This window comes from Bombyx mori, chromosome 18, assembly GCF_030269925.1.
Source record: "Bombyx mori chromosome 18, ASM3026992v2".
NCBI lineage: Eukaryota > Metazoa > Arthropoda > Insecta > Lepidoptera > Bombycidae > Bombyx > Bombyx mori.
The window spans coordinates 13,001,434-13,014,025 of NC_085124.1; the positions used below are offsets into that span (position 1 = coordinate 13,001,434).

A 12,592-nucleotide genomic window follows, 5' to 3' on the forward strand; every position below is an offset into this window, starting at 1 on the left:
CATTTCTGCTTACTTTGACGTATGACGAAGTTTTTTTTTTTTTGCATAGATGGGTGGACGAGCTCATAGTCCACCTGGTGTTTAGTGGTTACCGGAGCCAATTGACATATACAACGTAAGTGCGCCACCCACCTTGAGATATGAGTTCTAAGGTCTCAGTATAGTTACAACGGCTGCCCCACCCTTCAACCGAAACGCATTACTGCTTTACGACAGAAATAGGCAGAGTTATGATACTTACCTGTGCGAACTCACAAGAGGTCCTACCACCAGTAATTACGCAAATTATAATTTTGCGTGTTTGATTTTTATTACACGATGTTATTCCTTCACCGTAGAAGTCAATCGTGAACATTCGTTAAGTACGTATTTCATTAGAAAAATTATTGGTACCCGCCTTTTTACATACTTGATCCTGTAGACCGAATGGTAAACAGTCGACGTCGCCCAAAACACGTCATTACGGATTCTCCCGATCCATTAACGGATCTTTTAGTTACCACAAGCACCGGTCACCGTCCTCGTCGAACCCGTCGCTTGCGACAAAGGGCTCGACGAGCGAATTAACCTATAGAAACAGCCCACTGAGTTTCTAGCCGGATTTTCTCAATGGGTCGCGTTTCCGATCCGGTGGTAGATTCTGCGAAGCACTGCTCTTGCTAGGGCCAGTGTTACCAACACTCCGGTTTGAGCCCCGTGAGCTCACGTACACGTTAGGGCGAAGCTGATATAGCCTTTCAAGGCTATCAGCATAGGTAGGAAGAAAAAGAAAGGAAAAAAAAAGCGGCATTCGAACACCAATGCACCGTTACATACGAATGCACCGGACGTCTTATCCTTGAGGCCACGACGTCTTCCTCGTAGAATAATATGGATATCGACCGTTATTTTCCGATCTAATCCTTTAGACTAGATCGCATTCAGTAATACTCTTTAATGTTTGATATTGTCCAATTTAAGCAACTTCAAAAATAAAAAAACTTTCACAATTATAATATTAGTATTAATAAATTCACTTCGGTTCATCGCGTTTTTTTTCCAAAACGTTCATTATTAACCTTTCACTATAATTTCGACCGAAAACTTTACTTGTTCGAGACAATGGGCTTACTGCCTTAGTTCATATAACTTACCAACGGATTACTGTGCTTCATCATCATCATCATCATCAGCCTATATCTCTCCACTGCTGGATGTAGGCCTCTCCCATAGTCCGTCACAATGAACGATCCTCCGCCTTCCGCATCCAATCTTTTCCAGCATATCGCCGCAAGTCATCGGTCCAACGGGCAGGGGGACGCCCAACGCTGCGCTTACCGGTACGCGGTCTCCAGTCCAGAACACGTCTGCTCCATCGGCCATCGGTTCTGCGACACGTATGTCCGGCCCATTGCCACTTCAGCTTGCTAATCTTTAGGGCTATGTCGATTACTTTGGTTCTTTGACGAATTTCATCATTTCCGACTCGATCCATCAAAGAAACTTCGAGCATACACCTTTCCATAGCACGCTGAGCGACTTTGAGCTTACGGACCAAACCTACGGTCAATGTCCACGTTTCAGCGCCATATGTCATAACCGGCAGCACACATGCGTTGAAAACTTTTGTCTTTACTAAACTAAACTTTTGTCTTTATTACTGTGCTTGCAAATACGATATTCATCGTGGTGAATGAACACTAAGATGTTTTGCCCAATTACAATTGTAAATTTAAAGGTTAGCTTCAGTTTGATTAGTGGGACCGACCATGAATCTTTGAAAATTTGAACGTTGAGCGTCTCAAAATTGGTAGGCATCATTCTCGTATAACGATGACCACATAACACCAGACAATCCTTGATTTCTATTTCTCTAATGAAAAACTTTTCAGGCTAATCAATTAAATGAAAGAAAATATACCAGATGAAAAATTATAAGTGTCTTCAGTGTCATTCATATAAGGAAACTATCACTCTGAGCAATAAGCTAGCGATGTTTGCAAAGAAAATACAGTTGTGTTACTATTAGTAAAATACAATTTAACGTTCTCTAATTGCATACTGAAAACGCAACAGTTAACTATTAATATTGTAAGTAGTTCAAGAAATTAATTTTATTGATTTAATTAATGATTAAATAAAATGCAATGAGTATTGAAATTTTTGCAAATTCATGCTTAAAATAATGCGTTTTTCTGTAATTGAAAGATGTTTTAACAATGGAATTATTGTTCTACAGATATATTCTATTCTTTTTTTTTCTATTCGCGGGTAGACTTATTGCTTCTACGCTATGTCCGGTAGTTAGAGCTCAGGGGGCTCAACCAGAGAGAGGGTGTTAACACTGGCCCTAGCAAGAGCAGTGCTTCGCAGGATCTACCACCGGATCGGAAACGCGACCCACTGAGAAGATGCGGCGAGAAACTCAGGGAATTGCGTCTATGGGTTAGTTTGCAATGTGTTCGACGATGAAGGTTCGGTACTTTAAGAGCCTAAAAGCGAGAGCTGGTCTGGGGGCTCCGATAAGACATGTTACGGGCAACGGCGGTTTTAAGTTGCTCCGTCGGATACATATCCGATTCAGACCAAATTTATTTTAAATAAATTACCAAAGCAAATTACCAAAACCTGCATAAATGAAGTTTTTGAAAATTTACTAAAAAATAATTAGGCAAAATGTGCATAGGTGTGTGTCCTTAAAAATATTGTACGAAATTATTTATTTATACTACTTTATTTTTTGAGTGACTTAGTCACTGCTTTGTGACATACTATACATATAAAGATATTCGTTTGATAAGTCTATACTAATATTATAAAGAGGAAAGATTTGTTTGTTTGTTTGTTTCGAATAGGCTCCGAAACTACTGGACCGATTTGAAAAATTATTTTTACATTAGAAGCCGACATTGTCTCTGATGAACATAGGCTACTTTTTTTATTTAATTTTTTATTTTATTTTTTGTTTCATGTGTGTTTTAATGTTTCCGAAGCGAAGCGAGGGCGGGTCGCTAGTTCATTATAAAAACTTTCGAAAATGAAGTGTTTAGTCGCAATTATCATTATACTTTAGCTGTATTTGCAAATCGACATTACACGGTGCCAGTGAAAGTTTACTATTCCGGAATGACAGACGCATTGTTTGTATAAATTTTTATTGTTTGATTGATTTATGAATTTTATATTAAAATGTTTTAAGGTTCTATATTCAATTGCGGTAAACTGGTGGTAGGACCTCTTGTGAGTCCGCACGGGTAGGCCGCCTTTTTCTGCCGTAAAGCAGTAATGCGTTTCGGTATGAAGGATGGGGCAGCCGTTGTAACCATAATTTTTTTTTTTTATTGCTTAGATGGGTGGACGAGCTCACAGCCCACCTGGTGTTAAGTGGTTACTGGAGCCCATAGACATCCACAACGTAGATGCGCCACCCACCTTGAGATATAAGTTCTAAAGTCCAGGCGACTACCAAATACTGAACACACAGTCATATCCAGCCTATTACCAGTCAGACCAACCGGTTAGTTATCTGATTGAGTTACCGTCTCTACGAAGAAACAGAAAACGAAGTTGTTTTGTCAGCTTCAGTTCACCTAATCTTCCATTTAAAACAATAAAAACAGCGGTAACTTTCAAGTTTGCCTATTCTATGAGTAATTATGTCAGCTAGTCGACGACCGGCGGTCGGGCCCAGTTTTCACTGCTAATTGCTGTGCGTTGCGTCAGATGTCCGCTTCGAATTTAGGCGTGCTGAAGCCACGTGTGTTGTGCTTTTTTATTACATTAAAAACGGACAGACTTAAGTTTCACCTAGTTTCAAGCGGCTATTCATTACATCACATACTTTCATCGTATTACGACCTAGCAAGGACAAGAATTTAATATGTTTTTTTTTAATTACTTGGATGGGTGGACGAGCTCACGGCCCACCTGATGTTAAGTGGTTACCGGAGCCCATAGACGTCTAAAATGTAAATGCTGTCACCCACCTTGAGACATGAGTTGTAAGGTTTTACTTTTAACAGTACAACGGCTGCCCCGCCCTTCAAACCGAAACGCATTACTGCTTCACAGCAGAAATAGGCAGAGTGGTGGTACCTACCCGTGCGAACTCACAAGACGTCCTACCACCATGTCTAAGGCAATGGTTATCCAAATGAAAATATTTACAAGCCCTTAATTTAAAACCTCATGCGAGTATTGTTTAGAGATGAAAAGCAGAAGGCAAGGGATTGACACAAAAGATCCATAGTTTCGGAATGTCTGACAACTAACCCAGACCTATTAAAATAGGATACCGAAATTTATGGCTTTTAAGTGAAACATTGTAGGTACGCTGTACCACCATCCATAAGACCGGTATGCACGAATGTTTAATTGCGGAAATAGGTACCATGGAATGGTTACCAATAAAACTAACCTACCGGCCGGTACTATAAGTAAGTGTATCCAAGGTATGCCCGGTATGAAAAGCCAGGTGGTTCGATGCTTGCAAAATCTGATGCAGTTGTAATACAATAATGTTTTTAGTTGAAACACTAAATCCGGAATTTTGTATTGACTGCCGAATATGTGAACTAATCAGAACATCACAACTATGTACGTCTACTTCCAAAAAGTCGTTTAGCTCCGTAGAAACTAAGCAATTTATAGACTGATAACTATGTATTTTTACTTTATTATGTAACGCCAAAACGGAATGCGGTTTTAAGGTAAGTTAGCCAATTCATAAGTAGGTACGCGCAAAAACTCTCTTCGATTGACGGTAAATGACATAACGATAAGTAAAAGTAAAATTTGCCGTATTAAGAATATTAATGATCGATTGATTCGGAAGGAGGTCAACAAACAGCCTTCGTTCGGATGTTGACACACGACGTAATTATGGAAAACAGCTAAGAGATCCTTTTCACGCCCACCACCGCACCGGGTGCTAGAGTGCTCTCGGCGTATGATCGGTTACACAACCAGCAACCTGCGGCATCAGCTCTCACCGGCGCAGTCGCACCTGACGCGCCGACGCGTATTGCCGACAACACAACGCGAATACAAAAAAAAAATAAAGTGCATTACAGCCGTTCCGAGTTATCGAACGAGAAATAGTGAAGCAGAGAAGAAACGCGTTTTTTTTTTTTTTGAACAATTCACATATCGCGTATTCTTTTGGACATTATTATTTGTTGTGTTTTTTTTTATTAATTAATTGTACCGAGATCCGTGTCCGCAGTGAGAGTGGAGTGTGTAGGAAAGTGAGGCGTCCGGAGTATGCGCTTGTTCGCTTGAATATTTTCACTTTCTACTCGACGACGGGACACACAGAACGGTGAGCTTTGATAACGTTACGTAATACGATTTACGTTCGCGTGTCACTTTTACTAATAAACCAGTCATTAGCACTGTTAATAGACCGCACTTACGAAACTGTGTAAATTCGATAGTCTTTATTAGTTTATACGACCGGAACTAATATTGGACGTAATGTTCTTCTTAAAGCATTTTTTTTTTTTTTTATTGCTTAGATGGGTGGACGAGCTCACAGCCCACCCGGTGCTAAGTGGTTACTGGAGCCCATAGACATCTACAACGTAAATGCGCCACCCACCTTGAGATACAAGTTCTAAGGTCTCAAGTATAGTTACAACGGCTGCCCCATCTTTCAAACCGAAACGCATTACTGCTTCACGGCAGAAATAAGCAAGGCATTAAATTAAAAAAAAAAAATTGTAACGTGTAAATCAAATTTATAAGCTCTTCAATGGTAAATAAATGCTCCAAATAAAAGAAATAAATACTACGAATTAAATTAGTTCTGGTGCCTTCCGATTTTTCTGCAATATTTTTCTGCCTCGCATGTACTAAAAGGCATCGTGTATTATAATAATCGAAAGTCGCATAATTTCATTTGCGCATTCAGAAATGCTGATAGCGTATTGCGGCCCAGCCCGAATGGGTACTACCGTCCTGTCTATTTCTATCACAAAGCCTCCTACGTGCATCGTAATCTTCAGTGCTGAGGGTCGTGACCTTTACGGAGCATTTTTGTTAGGACTGTGTTCCTCCATTCCTTCCTGTCCTCCGCGCAGTGGGTAGCGACATTGATGCTGGAGTCCAATGTCGTCTTAATCTGATCGAACCTACGCATGGGACTACGCCAATAGGCCTCTTTCCTTCGACTTTGCTGGTGATAAGTAGTCTTTCGGGTTTGTCGCCCTTTTACCTCGCAACGCGATCGAAACAGCAACATAAACATCAAAGCATTTTTGGTATCAATAGGTGTACCAGCTCACGGTTCAACCAGTGCTATGTGATTCCTCCGTGCGTCGTGTTCCTCAGTGACGTTTACGGATTACTTACGTAAAGGTTTTCTTGGGAAATGGCTAATGGTGGGTTCCAGCGTCCTTCCACAGCAAAATTTCAGAGTCGATTTAGTTCCTCTGGGCTACTGAAGCCCTAGTTCGGGTTAGTTGACCGCCGCCCTTTGCTTGGCGTTATATTTTTACAACCGAGTAGGTGGCATACCGACGCCAACCCTCCCCTTTTCTCATCCGGGCTTGGGACCGGCAATGAGTTAATGTGATTACGGAACCCGATAACATCACGACATGCATGACGCTTCCCACAAAAAGGAATAAAGTTCGAAGACCGCATTACATAGCAGCAGCTCTTTAGCCCAGAACGCATGACTACTTCCCGGCAAAAACAGGCATTGTAATGGTATTCGCGTGACTTATGAATACACCCTATCAGTACTTATAAAAAACATGAAACTAATGGCATTTAAAGCATTTAAGTTGCAATATCTATGCGATACGGCCCTGAGTGGTGGTATTAAGAAAATACCCCTATGTTCCTATTTAATTTCCTCTAGTTGTAGTCGTCGTGGCCTAAAGGATAAGACGTCCGGTGCATTCGTATCTAGCGATGCACCGTTGTTCGAATCCGGCAGGCGGATACCAATTTTTCTAATGAAAGATGTACTCAACAAAAGTTCACGATTGACTTCCACGGTGAAGGAATAACATCGCGTAATAAAAATCATACCCGCAAAATTCTAATTTGCTTAATTACTGGTGGTAGGACCTCTTGTGAGTCCGCACGGGTAGGTACCACCACCCTGCCTATTTCTGCCGTGAAACAGTAATGCGTTTCAGTCTGAAGGGTAGGGCAGCCGTTGTAACTATAGTGATATCTTAGAACTTACATCTCAAGGTGGGTGGCGCATTTACGTCGAAGACGTCTATGGGCTCCAGTAACCACTTAACACCAGGTGGGCTGTGAGCTCGTCCACCCATTTAGGCATAATCTTTATTCCACCCATAATCTTTAATTACATTTAACGGAAAACCGATTGACTTTAGCCAATAGAACTTTGATCTCTTATCAATACAGAAATTGGCTTCGCTGAATGGTCGCGTGGTAATGATGAAAGAGCTCATAGCCTTAGCGTCCGATATGTGAATCATTTATACATTACGAGCGCGTATAGGGGACTCGTTTAATAAACAGCATTGACCCAAACAGTAAACTGTTTGCATCATCTACGAACTTAGTATTATATGTAAAATTTTGTCATTAGTAAATAATTGTAAGGTAGCGCCCTCTGTGAATTGATATTTTAATTTCACGTATAATCCTAAATTAAAATTCACTACAAGAGCTTTCATACACACGTTAGTATTAAAAAATCTCACAGATGGCGCTGTATTAAATAGTATGTATATTTCTGTCTCATTCTTTGCTGGCTTCATCCTACACATTTTTGTATTTGTGTCTCTTACCTGTCGTTTTTTCCGTTGCATCCGGTTTGAAATCACAACGATTCTAAAGAAGTTTTCACTTCAAAAACCCTTGTTAAATACGTTGTAACCATTTACGTAAATTAATTATTGTATTAATATAATCTAATTTAATAATTTATAAGCTATGCTTATATAAAGCGAGTTACCTGCAGTCAAACTGCGCAAGCAGTTTTGCGGGACATGGTTTAAATGAAAGTCTAACTTTTTATGAATAAATATATTACATACATACATACATACATAAATCTACGATATTCGTAATTTACTACGGATCGTCTAAAATATTTCGCGTTTGCATGTGAATGAGTTTCTAATTATTAAGTAACGTATACATACGTTCATAGGTACTTGAGTTCTGTTCCCGTAGAAGTGAGACCGTCAAAAATTAGTTTTGAATTTCTGCCATTTCTTTTTTTAATTTAACTTTGTTATCAAAAAAAAATTTTTTTCGTTCGTTTCATGATTGACATGATACGATGTAGAAATCATTTGCCTTTTTTTCTTTTTTTTCACACACGACATCGCTCGAATCGGATAGCCCTTAAAGTCCTTACTTCAAAGTCTGATTCAAAGTCTTCAAGACGTTTTGAAATTCCATTTCACGTCATGTCTACATGATTTTGCCAATTCTTCTTGATTATCGCGTGAGTTTTCATCGAACAAGCCTGTAATTGTTCGTCTTCGAATCGGGTCTGGTCTGCCATGCTTACTGGTGGTAAGACCTCTTGAGAGTCCGCGCGGGTAGGTACCACCACCCTGCTTATTTCTGCCGTGAAGCAGTAATGCGTTTCGGTTTGAAGGGTGGGGCAGCCGTTGTAACTATACCCGAGACCTTAGAACTTATGTCTCAAGGTGGGTGGCGCATTTACGTTGTAGATGTGTATGGGCTCCAGTAACCACTTAACACCAGGTGGGCTGTGAGCTCGTCCACCCATCTAACCAATAAAAAAATGAGAATGATATTTACGATGATCCATGGCCAAAGCCTTGAAATCAGACACAATCAGATATTTCACTTACAGAACGACCTCGCCATAAATGTCTGAGTAGCACGCACGACAAAACTCAACCGTCGATTACTTCATAATAAAGAAGGGAATCAACAACTTCCACAAATAAATTTGGCTTATAAACAGACATATTCAATCTTCTGCTTCTTAGCGTTTTCTCGGTCTAGTGCCAGACCTTTTCTGCTTAAACTCCTCCACTTTGCCCGGTCTTTGGCATCCTTCTGAGTGAGGTTTGGCATATTCAATCACGAAATATCTTTTTATTTATGCAAGAGAATATTTATGTAAACGCATATCGATTCTACAAGGTTTAGAGATGCCAAAAGGTACATGCGTCTTGCACACCAATGTTACTATAGAAAATACGACACACGAATTGATAATTAATGACTACCGAATCCCTTAATCATTGCCAACTGAATGCCTCCATCCATCTTGAATCTCAGTCGACAGAGTGATGATTATCTCACACTGCAGCGGACCGCCAGGTTCCACATATGCCGCATGCCCTCTAAGCGCGAATACCTTCGTTCGGAGGTTCGGAACCATGTCCAAAAAAAACGCATAAAGCTGGAACTTAAGGCTGATTCGCCGCGGACATGTACAAAGAAGTACAAAGAAGTACTTACTCATGATGGTTGAAATGCGCACCAAAATCAATAATAACGCATTTAAGCAACGTGTCGTTTATTACTTTTTTTTATTGCTTTCATGGGTGGACGAGCTCACAGCCCACCTGGTGTTAAGTGGTTACTGGAGCCCATAGACATCTGCGACGTAAATGCGCCACCTACCTTGAGATATAAGTTCGAAGGTCTCAAGTATAGTTACAACGGCTGCCCCGCCCTTCGAACCGAAGCACATTACTGCTTCACGGCAGAAATAGGCGGAGCGGTGGTACCAACCCGTGCGGACTCACAAGAGGTCCTACCACCAGTATAAAAGTATACCTTTAATAGCAGAGGATTGTTCTAGAAAAACTCGTATGCATCTATTATTAAAATTTCAATCCTCTCATCACATCACTTGACACCGGTCTACGGCACAAATTACGCCAGGCAAGCTCCAACATACATCAGTGAAACTGTTCTAATTTAAGTAATGACGGGATACTAATGCAATAAGTAATGTTTCACCACTGATACCAACCGTAAATAGTTTTTTTTGTTGTTCTAAATTAATAACTTCAACAATGATATTACGATAGGAAATGTCGTAAGCCATCGACTCCCGTGAGAATGGAAGTTACGATATTCTATCGCTGACAATGACAATGACAAAAACTTGGTTGGTGTATTCGTGTGAAACTGTATGGAAATCTGAGGCTTATGAGTCTTAATGTTTTACTATTGTGATTATTTTCAACACGCTTTTTATAAACCAGACCTGTATCTATTTAACAGAATCTTATAATTTCATTTTACGTCAACTTCAAGACGTCCAATAACGTCCAAAACTTTATCCAATATAAATTTTATTATAGTGGTCTTAAATCCTTAACAAAACCCCTGGAAAATCCCATCATTTAAATATTTTTTTCAATGTCTCCTTAGATGAGTGGACGAGCTCACAGCTCACCTGGTGTTAAGTGGTTACTGGAGCCCATAGACATCTGCAACGTAAATGCGCCACCCACCTTGAGATATAAGTTCTAAAGTATCAGTATAGTTACAACGGCAGCTCCACCCTTCAAACCGAAACGCATTACTGTTTCAAGGCAGAAATAGGCAGGGTGGTGATATCTATCCGCGCGGACTCACAAGAGGTCCTGGCAAAATATAATATAAAACTTTATATGGTTGAATGTATACATGAACGACGAAGCGATTTAGTAGCAGAAAGCGAACTTAGTTCGCTTGTACGCTATTTAGGTCACAGCGATAAAGCAAAAAAAGGTTTTTATGACATTTTCATTGTACAAGTGTTTTTCAGCATTTAGTACAAAAATTGTTATAGCATTAAAATTTGCTTAACTAAAACTTCCAAGGAATTATCTCGTCAACCAAAGTTCATACATTATAAAATTACAGTGGATTCCTTGTTTAATAAATGATAGTAGAAATTAATATCATTACATACGTACGTATATATAAAAATTACATATTTAAATATATCAAATACATAATACATAAAAGATACATAAATAAACTACGTAAGTATTATAGTAGAGCATATTATATAAATTTAATAAATATAATTCATGCATATATTAATAAATTATTTATTTTACTGTCCGCAATGAAAATCTGCATATGATCTATACATTAATTCTGAAATCTAAATAGCAAAAAGCGATAACATTAATACACAAAAAAGCTTTAAATAGATACTAACCAGTTTCAAAATTGAATCAAGAAAAAACGGTAATGTAACACCAGTTGACGCCCAGAAATAGATTTCGAAATTAGCTAAAGGAAGTGTTTTTAATTAAAATAAATTCATTCATGGTTCACGTAACAGTCATAGGTGCAAATAATTAATTAAAAACGATTGCTAATCAACCTAATGACTAATTAAAACGGCGCCCGATCTCTTTGATACCAAATTAAATTATGCAGATTATGTGCAAACATTCGCACAGATTTGAATAATAATTTTAATTAACATTGTCTACGCAATTAGAACGATGCTCTAATGACAGAATATTCAAGAGTAAGATAATACTTTATCTTACATGTACACGCATTAATTCGCAGATATTTCCCAACACTAAAGTTCAATGGGCTGCCTGGCCAAATCAAGATTAGGGTAAGGTTGAAAAAATACGAATCGAAAACTATGATCACTGTAGGAACGGCTGCTTCAAAATCATGGAAGATAGAAATAAGGAGTACCATCTCAGTGTATTAACTGGTGGTAGGACCTCTAATGAGTCCGCGCGGGTGGGTACCACCACCCTGCCTATTTCTGCCGTGAAGCAGTAATGCGTTTCTGTTTGAAGGGTGGAGCAGCCGTTGTAACTATACTTGAGACCTTAGAACCTATATCTCAAGGTGGGTGGCGCATTTACGTTGTAGATGTCTATGGGCTCCAGTAACCACTTAACATCAGGTGGGTTGTGAGCTCGTCCACCAATCTAACCAATAAAAAAAAACCAAGATGGAGCTACTTACCTCAACCCTCCATATTCAAAATTGAACAGACCGTTGTATAAAAGCGATAATCGACGCTTATTATCACACTATTGTCTCTGGTAGCTGCATTTTTTTCTTTGGTCAGGAGGAAATCGTCGGACTACTGCCCTCCACTGGGGATGGAGGGCGGGGCATGTCAGAGTCGAACTGACTAAAACCTCCTGTCACTCAACAACCTCCGTCCAAACCTCGCAAGATACAGAACTCATGAAAAGGCAAAAGGGGGAGAGTGAAGCGTTTAGTGCGGAGCATTTTTAAAAAAAAAACCTTTTCGACTCTTTGGATAGTAAAAGTCTAAAAAATGAGACGTTCGGTGCACGCGTACTGAAAGATGCGACAGCATTATTATTCGAAACATGCTTGTAGATACAATATTTTCTGATACAACACGCACTTAAAGTACTACGTTCACGTATTAAGCCCGCAAAAATTGTAATATTGCATAGCGTATATATTATAGTGTATATAATTAGACAAATATCAAACAATTCAAATTTCTTATCTATATCTCAAAAATTTTCAAAAGCAACAACATAAAACATATAGGCATGTAAGTATGCTTAGGGTCATTAGCCATAGAGGAAACAGATGACTGTGTTTGTATGAACAAAACGCAACCCGTGCTCCCTCCTTAATAATGAAACCACAAACATTTTCTTTACACAATTAATGA

General features: G+C 39.3%; 1 protein-coding gene across 1 annotated transcript in view; it reads left to right on the top strand.

Annotated features, from left to right (window-relative positions):
* The first annotated feature begins 4,875 nt into the window (after nucleotides 1-4,875).
* LOC101736535 (uncharacterized) overlaps nucleotides 4,876-12,592 on the top strand; it is a 38,518-nt gene continuing 30,801 nt past the window's right edge. The window contains exon 1 of the mRNA XM_004928298.2: nucleotides 4,876-5,299. The gene's annotated coding sequence lies outside the window, so the exon portion shown is untranslated. The remainder of the gene's footprint in view (nucleotides 5,300-12,592) is intronic.